The following is a 9,300-nucleotide window of genomic DNA, read 5'->3' as shown; positions in this document are numbered from 1 at the left end:
CATGGTATGTCTCAACATGTAAGTGTATGCTCAAACCTAAATACAGTCTGCTTACAGATATGTAATACCCAATATTCGTCTAATGTGTGAAGTAGAGGGAGTGACCTGACTGCAACCCTCCCAGCCCTGTTGCATCAACATCCCAGGCTACTATGTGCCCCCCCAACCTGTGGACCTAGCACAGTTTCCAACGTGTTGTGCCCCCAGTCCTGGATTCTGAGGTGCAACTCAACACTCCTGACACTGAGAGTCAGGGACACAGTTGGAGAGGGCACCCTGTGCCGAGAGCACAGGCTCATGGGAGTAGGGTGCATGGGAGGGATGCTATCCATCAGCAGAGTGAGGCCACTGGGGCTGCTGTCAGCCGGGAAACCATCAGCCACATCTTGAGGGTCTATCAGGAGTCCCAATCCATGATGGGCCAGGTGTTGACTGAACTCTAGGAAATGAAGTAGCTTCAGAGGATCATGATAGACACAATGGATGCCCATAACAACAAAATGGGCACCCTAACAGGGGTGCTGAGGAAAATCAACACCACCCTGAGCAGGATATGTACCCCATCATCTAACCCTTCCTGTGTGGCAATTACATCGTGCCAAAGTACATCTGCGATGCCACAGGAAGGGAGACCCTGCCAGAGTCACAAATACCCACAGACACAGCCTGCCTCTGCAGCAGCTGATAATGCCCCTCACAAGTGAGGACGTGCAGCACAGAATCCATGAGGTGCGGATGGCAAGACACCCACCACTTCCAGCCATAAAACTACTCCTCCTTAACATCCTCCTATGTGTCACACATTCACTGATCCTGAACCACAAACCATTTCCAATGGGAGGAATACTCTGGACTTTGGTCTTCCAATGATGTGGCATCTACTCCAATGATTTCATTCATTATGACTAACCCCTTCACTTTACATTTTTGTTTATTTCTGTCACAAATATTTTCTGTATGTAGTAGCATTGCAATAAGTTCACCCGTCACAATCTCTATGTCTCCTGTTTTAAATGTCACATTTAGCCTGTTAGATATGTTAGACCATTTTCACCATATGATGATGATGATCTAAGGTACTTGTGCAAGCAGGGACATGTTCCATGTACACGGTGTCCATCTCAGAATTACATCCATTCCACACAAACACATACATACAAGTGTCTTGTCAGAGAAGAAATTCTATTACCTTGTTCTGCTCATAGGCTGTTGATATGTCTGAAACATAGCAAATCATTTGTGATTGAATCATACTGGGTAAATAATCAAATTTACAGCTACAGACCTCCAGACCATGGAAGGAAGGGATGTCACAGACATTGGTGGTCATTCTGACCTCGGCGGTAAAAGGCGCCTACCGCCGGTCAGAAATCCTCCATAATCCCGCCGCGGTCGCGGAAACCCGCCACGGTCATTCTGACCCGCAGAAGGCAAACCTCCGAAAATCCGACCGCCACAACAGACCGCCAGACCAGCGGTCGGCGGAAAGGTGGAGGTGACCAAACCTCCACCGCCACGCCAACAGAAATACGCCCATCCCATTACGACCCACGAATCCACGCGGCGGTCATTCAAACGCGGTATTCCATTGGCGGGACACACCGGCGCGGTCAGAATACACACCAACGAACAAAACTCACCCACATTGGACGATTTGAATCCCACACACCTGATACACATACACACACCACTCCCACACACACAATACAATATAAAACACCCACCCACATCACCCACAAACCCCTACGCTTACAAAATCGTAAAGAAGGCAAGAGCGAGACACCAGCATCCAAAACATAACAGCCACAGCCACTCAACACCATCACCCACACACTATCCACACACAAAACAACACACACCACCACACTCAACTCACTTAAATACACATACTCCACCCCACACATCATACACACCACCCCATGGCACCCCAAAGACAACCCCGCTTCACAGACGAAGAACTCAGGGTTATGGTGGAGGAAATCGTTCGTGTAGAGCCCCAGCTGTTCGGCACACAGATACAATACACCAGCATTGCCCGGAGGACGGAGCTATGGCAGAGGATTGTCGACAGGGTGAACGCAGTGGGACAGCACCCCAGAAATCGGGAAGACATCAGGAAGCGATGGAACGACCTACGGGGGAAGGTGCGTTCCATGGTATCCAGGCACAACATCGCCGTGCAGAAGACTGGCGGAGGACCCCCACCTCAACCCCCACAATTCACATCATGGGAGGAGGAAGTCTTGAACATCCTGCATCCTGACGGCCTTGCAGGAGTCGGCGGAGGAATGGATACTGGTAAGTTGAAGCTTCAATACTGCTTCCCCCCCACCTGCATGCCAAATCAGACCCCAACCCTCACCCCCATCCTCGAACCCCATCCTCACCCCCACCCTCACCCCCACCACCATCCTCACCCCCACCACCATCCTCACCCCCAACACCATCCTCACCCCCACCCCCACCACACCTATTCCCCGCGAATGTCTCACCATCACAACCCACTCATCCCAAAACCTAGGCCTGCATGCGTCCACTAAGCATGGACACCCATCACCAAAGCATGCCCAATGCATATACACATCCCCCCCACAAGCCACCCTCACCAAAGCCCCCACACACGAATGCCAGCACTTGGGGACACGAGAACCCACAGATACACCCATATGCGACACATTGAAACTATAACCATACCTCTATACCCCTGCAGGACCCGACCGTCAACACACCGCGGCGGAGGGGCCAGAATTATCCACACCCCCCACCCAAGAGGCCGTCAGCGATGACAGCAGCTCTGTCGATCTGGACACCGATGACCAGCCCGGACCATCGGGGACCTCTGGACAGTCGGTTCCCCTCACACAGGCACAGGCCACTATAGACCCTAACCCCTCTGGGAACACCAGCACAGCTCCCACCCAGCGGGCCCATGCCTCTGTCTCCAGGGCGCGTCAATCTGCGGTGTGTCTACCACTACAGGGCACCCAGGATAACCCACCACCCCAACAACAACAGGGACCTGGGGGCAGTGGTAGTGGGCACACCGGCCAGGGGGCAGAGGCCCAGGGAAACAGGGCAACTCGGCGGGCAGCTGTGCGACAGGGGGGGGAGGAGAGGCCCAGGGAACCCACTCTCCACGAGGTCCTCACCACCATCATGGGAGCATACAACCGCTCCCAGGAGACGATGGCGACTGTACTGGCCCGGTTCCAGGAGATCCAGGTGCTGCAGGAGGAACACTATCGGGGGTACAGGGAGGACATCCGAGCCATCAACACCACCCTGGTTACCATGGTAGGGCTGCTGCAGGACCTCGTAAACAGCAGGGCGGACACTGAACAACACCCAAGGGCCCCTGCCACTAGCCGGGACCAAGAACAGCCATCCACCTCCGCCGGCGCTAGTGGACAGGAGGCCCCCGCACAGCAGCAGCCCACCAGACCCCCACCTCCTGCAGGAGAAGAACCACCCCGCAAGAGGGCCCTGAGATCTCGCAAGACAGAGTAGGATGTCAAGACCCCCGCCAGCAATGGATACCACCTGATGTCATCCCACTGTCCCACATTGTCACCCTGTCCATCCTCGAACTGCCCATGCTCCATCTCTCCACAGGCCTCTGGACAATGCACCTGTGTGACTGTTACTCTGGACTCTGCCATGGACATTCCTTCACCATAGCCCCCACCCACTTGAAACCACCCATCCCATTTTGAGCACTTCAATAAACACCTATTTTGCACCAAAATATCAGGAGTCTGGCTGTGATTTCAATAGATTGTAATTGACATGACAGTGCAAATATGTCCTTGTACATGGTGAAGTCAACAAACAGCTGCCACAAAGCTGTAGTCCATGGGGAAACGAAGCACAGGACTCGTAGTGGGGACCCCAGATCTGAAATAGGGAGGGAAAAGCCAAAACTCAGTCATCATACACTGGGGCAAATAGACAGGCAGCAGAGATGCTGCAGAGTAGTTAACATTTACTGAATTATCTTTGAAATGTTACCTGTGTCCTATTGGAAGTACTGTTCAATGATTCTGTCCCTGTTGTCTGTTTCAGCCCCGTCGTCTTCCTCCTCGTCACTCTCCTCAGGTTCCACCGCTGCCACAACACCACCGTCTCGACCATCCTCCTGCAGGAAAGGCACCTGGCGGCGCAAAGCCAGGTTGTGAAGCATGCAGCAGGCCACGATGATGTGACACACCTTCTTAGGTGAGTACATTAGGGATCCACCGGTCATATGCAGGCAGCGAAACCTGGCCTTTAGGAGGCCAAAGGTGCGTTCGATCACCCTCCTAGTACGCCCATGGGCCTCATTGTACCGTTCCTCTGCCCTGGTCCGGGGATTCCTTACTGGGGTCAGTAGCCACGACAGGTTGGGGTACCCAGAGTCACCCACTAGCCATACACGGTGTCTCTGTAGCTGTTCCATCACGTAAGGGATGCTGCTATTCCTGAGGATGTAGGCGTCATGCACTGACCCTGGGAATTTGGCATTTACATGCGAGATGTACTGGTCAGCCAAACACACCACCTGGATGTTCATTGAATGGTAACTTTTTCTGTTCCTGTACACCTGCTCCCTGTCTCTTGGGGGAACCAAAGCCACATGGGTCCCATCAATGGCACCAATTACGTTGGGAATATGTCCAAGGGTGTAGAAATCACCCTTCACTGTAGCCAGTTCGCCCACCTCAGGGAAAATGATCTAGTTCCTCACGGATTTCATCAGGGCAGACAACACTCTGGATAACACCTTTGAAAACATGGGCTGAGACATCCCAGAAGCAATTCCCACGGTTGTCTGAAATGACCCACTTGCCAAGAAATGGAGTACTGACATGACCTGCACCAGAGGGGGAATCCCTGTGGGTTGGCGGATGGGGGACATCAGGTCGGGCTCCAGCCGGGCACACAGTTCATGGATAGTGGCACGGTTAAGACGGTAGGTCAGGATAATGTGGCGTTCTTCCATTGTCGCCAGGTCCACCAGCGGTCGGTACACGGGAGGATTCATCCGTCTCCTCGCCCAACCCAGCGGACGGTGCCTAGGAAGGACAACATGGAGCACACAGTCAGGCAACCCACAGGTACGTACTCACAGCTAGCACAGTATACGATTCTCTATGCAGTGAATGGCGTGTGTGAGTGGCTATGCAAGGCCTAGGCCTGTGTGACGCAGTTGAAATTGAGCCATGTGGGCCCTGGAAATGGCAGCTGCCTGACCTGTGAAGTGTGACAATGGGATGTGAGGTCAATGCGCTGGCGTGGCACACCGCGGCGGGCGGCGGGCGAAGACCGCGGCGCGAAGCCGCATTGGTTAACATTGAAGCCTATGGGTTTCAGGAGCCAATGGCGAAGGGCGCCGGCGGTGGCGGGACACACCGCCGCGGTACGCACCGCCGCGGACGTGACCGCCATTTTCTATCTACTTATCCACTTGCGATTTGAACTTTCACAGGAGAGGACCTATACTGCAAGTGTTGCTGTGACCTCGGTCTGGAAGGGACAATGGCTGCTGCGACTGGGGAAAGGGCCCCTGCCTTCACTGGAGAGGAGTTGGAGAAACTTGTGGATGGGGTCCTCCCCCAGTATGCGCTACTCTACGGTCCTCCAGACCAACAAGTGAGTTTAATTCTATCTGGATTTGGGGCCACTGGCTGGCTTGGGGGCCTGGCGGGGATGGGGGGCATGTTGGGCCTGGCGGGGGGCCTGGCGGGGATGGGGGGCATGTTGGGGCTGGCGGGGGGCCTGGCGGGGGGCCTGGCGGGGATGGGGGGCATGTTGGGCCTGGCGGGGGGCCTGGCGGGGATGGGGGGCATGTTGGGGCTGGCGGGGGGCCTGGCGGGGGGCCTGGCGGGGATGGGGGGCATGTTGGGCCTGGCGGGGGCCTGGCGGGGATGGGGGGCATGTTGGGCATGGCGGGGGGCCTGGCGGGGGGCCTGGCGGGGGGCCTGGCGGGGATGGGGGGCATGTTGGGGCTGGCGGGGGGCCTGGCGGGGGGCCTGGCGGGGATGGGGGCCATGTTGGGCCTGGTGGGGGGCCTGGCGGGGATGGGGGGCATGTTGGGCATGGCGGGGGGCCTGGCGGGGATGGGGGGCATGTTGGGCATGGCGGGGGGCCTGGCGGGGGGCCTGGCGGGGATGGGGGGCATGTTGGGCCTGGCGGGGGGCCTGGCGGGGATGGGGGGCGTTGGGCCACTGGAAAGGAAAATGCTGAGTAACTTGAACGTGGTATTTCTCCCTCCCTGTACGTGTCACATAGGTCCGCGCCCATGAGAAGATCGGGATTTGGCGTGCCATCGCCAAGGAAGTCCGGGCCCTGGGGGTCCACCATCGACGGGGCACCCACTGCCGCAAGAGGTGGGAGGACATCCGCCGCGGGACCAAGAAGACCGCCGAGTCTCTGCTGGGGATGGCCTCCCAACGTAGGCGGGGTGCCTGCCGTCAACTGAGCCCCCTGATGTTCCGGATCCTGGTGGTGGCCTACCCTGATTTGGATGGGCGCGTGAGGGCAGCACAGCAGACACAAGGGGGTGAGTCCAAGCATTATCTACTCTGTTGTTGCGCAGTGGAGGTGTCTGGGTGGGGGAGGAGGACTGTGGGTCCCCCTAGGCCAGGGCGATATCTGTAGGCTGGGCACCCCCGTAAGCCCCTGTGTCCCCAGCCACCACCCTCAGTAGTGTGTCAGTACAGCCATCCCTGGGCCGTGTCATCCATGGGTGCAGTTGACAACTCTAGGCGTGTAGGGCATGTTCCACGGAATGCGTAGCGGACCCCAAGTGCGCAACTTAGTGCAGGGGGCATCTGTGTCTGTCATGTCCGCTAACTGTACCGGAGATCCATGTAATCAATATCCCTTTATTTCTCTCTCCCCCCCCCTTTTTGTTTGTCTTTCTGTGCTTGTGTGCATCAGCATCATCAGGCGGAGGAGAAGTGGCATCGGGGCAGGAGGGAGCTGCATCTCACATGGCCCAGGAGGGCCATGCCACAGAGTCAGACTGGACCAGTGAGACGGAGGGCGAGGGGAGCTCCACGACGGGGACGACTGGAGCCTGCAGCGACACGGACACGTCCTCGGAAGGGGGCTCCCTTGCGGGGGTGGCACCATCCGTGCCCCCCGCCATTACAGGTACAGCCGCCACCCAGCGCACCATCTCCGCCCTCCCAGCAGCCCCTCCGCGTTCGCCCCGTGCCCGCTCTGCCAGGAAGCCGGGCATCTCCTTCGCCCCAGGCACCTCAGGCCCTGCCCCTGTTACCCCCGCTGCCCTCAGTGAGGAGGTCATTGACCTCCTCCGAACGCTCATTGTTGGGCAGACTACCCTTTTGAATGCCATCCAGGGGGTGGAGAGGGAGGTTCATCGCAGCAATGCGTACCTGGAGGGCATTCATTCGGGTCAGGCTGCCCATCAGCGATCGTTCCAGGCTCTGGCCTCAGCACTGACGGCAGCCATTGTCCCTGTCTCCTGCCTGCCTCTACTAACTCCCTCCTCCCAGTCTCCTGTTCCTCTGCCTGTCCCACCCACACCATCAGACCAGCCTGCACACACCTCAACACCCAAGAGAAGCTCATCCAAACATAAGCACCACAGATCACGCAGACATTCACACACGCAACATTCCGATGCAGACATGCCAACAGTCACTACCACCTCTGTGACCCCCACCTCCTCGTCTCCCTCCTCCCTCCCTGTGACGTCTACACTCACACCTCCATTCACCTCACCATCAGCCAGTGTTTCCATCACCAGCACACCCTCCACTCCAGTCCGCACACGTGCAGTCACCACCCCCACTGCCATTTACACGTCCCCTGTGTCCTCTCCCACTGTGTCTGTCACCCCCTCTTCCACACCACACAAACGCAGCCACCCACCCACCCAACAGCCATCCACCTCACGACAGCCTATCCCTCCTGCACCTGCACCCAAAGACAGCAAACGTGACTCACCTACAACCACATCCTCTCCCTCCACTCCCATTCCCACTGTACCTACCACTCTCCATTGTCCCAAGAAGCTCTTCCTCGCCACTACTAACTTCTTTCCTGACCCTGAGCCCCCCCCTCCTTCTCGTCGGGGTAAGAAGAGCACCTCAGCCACCACCAGCCCTGCAGCCCCCTTGACAAGGGTGCAGGGGTATTGGAGCCCGCCAGCCCGCAAGTCTGGATCTTCGCCCAGCAGCAAGGGGACAGCCAGCCCACCCCCTGGGAAGAGGAGCAGAAGGCGGAAGGGGCGCCGCAGGAGCCCGCCTTCTACATCCCCCCCGGACACCACCCAGAGACAGTCACCAGCCACAGCTCCAAAGGGAGGAAAGGGCCACAGGCCGACGACTAAGGAGGGCAAGGGCAGCAAGTTGGAGAGGTCAGGCAGCAGGCCTGCTGCCCAGGAGGAGCCCACAACCCCCATAGCCGCTGCCCCGGGAGGAACCGGCACAGCTGCCCCGGGAGAGCCCACCAGCCCCATAGCCGCTGCCCAGGGAGGACCCAGCCCAGCTGGCCAGGAGGGCCCCACCACCCACAGCCCAGGTGGGCAGTGAAGGAGCACCATCCCCGCTGCCCAGGAGGGCACCACCAGGCATTTAGCAGTTGGCCATAGACCGTCCGCCGTCTCAAGAACCGCTGAACTGGGCCCTTCAAGGCAAGAACCGCTGAACTGGGCCCTTCAAGGCAAGAACCGCTGAACTGGGCCCCGCCGTCTCAAGAACCGCTGAACTGGGCCCTTCAAGGCAAGAACCGCTGAACTGGGCCCTTCAAGGCAAGAACCGCTGAACTGGGCCCCGCCGTCTCAAGAACCGCTGAACTGGGCCCTTCAAGGCAAGAACCGCTGAACTGGGCCCTTCAAGGCAAGAACCGCTGAACTGGGCCCCGCCGTCTCAAGAACCGCTGAACTGGGCCCTTCAAGGCAAGAACCGCTGAACTGGGCCCTTCAAGGCAAGAACCGCTGAACTGGGCCCCGCCGTCTCAAGAACCGCTTAACTGGGCCCCGCCGTCTCAGGAACCGCTGAACTGGGCCCTTCAAGGCAAGAACCGCTGGCCCTTTGGCAGACGTGGCAGGGCAGGATCTATCTCGGGCAGGGCTGCAGGATGTCCTCTGGCCAACTTGCCTCCTCCAGTGGCAGTGGGGTCTGTTATGGACTGTTTGGACTGTGGCTTTGCTCTCCCCAGGATGGCCCAGTGGGCAGGCCACCCACTGTATGGACTGTTTGGACTGTGGCTTTGCTCTCCCCAGGATGGCCCAGTGGGCAGGCCACCCACTGTATGGACTGTATGGACTGTGGCTTTGCTCTCCCCAGGATG

At 58.0% G+C, this 9,300-nt stretch overlaps 1 long non-coding RNA gene across 1 annotated transcript; it reads left to right on the top strand.

Annotated features, from left to right (window-relative positions):
- The first annotated feature begins 4,042 nt into the window (after window positions 1–4,042).
- LOC138266601 (uncharacterized) lies at window positions 4,043–5,596 on the top strand. The gene is made up of 3 exons (XR_011199569.1): window positions 4,043–4,215; window positions 4,988–5,093; window positions 5,465–5,596. It is a non-coding gene; the product is annotated as an uncharacterized lncRNA (long non-coding RNA).
- The last annotated feature ends 3,704 nt before the right edge of the window (window positions 5,597–9,300 follow it).

Source organism: Pleurodeles waltl, chromosome 11 (assembly GCF_031143425.1).
Source record: "Pleurodeles waltl isolate 20211129_DDA chromosome 11, aPleWal1.hap1.20221129, whole genome shotgun sequence".
NCBI classification, from domain to species: domain Eukaryota; kingdom Metazoa; phylum Chordata; class Amphibia; order Caudata; family Salamandridae; genus Pleurodeles; species Pleurodeles waltl.
The sequence above is the reverse complement of the archived record's forward strand: the minus strand, read 5'-3'. Positions and strand labels throughout refer to the sequence as shown.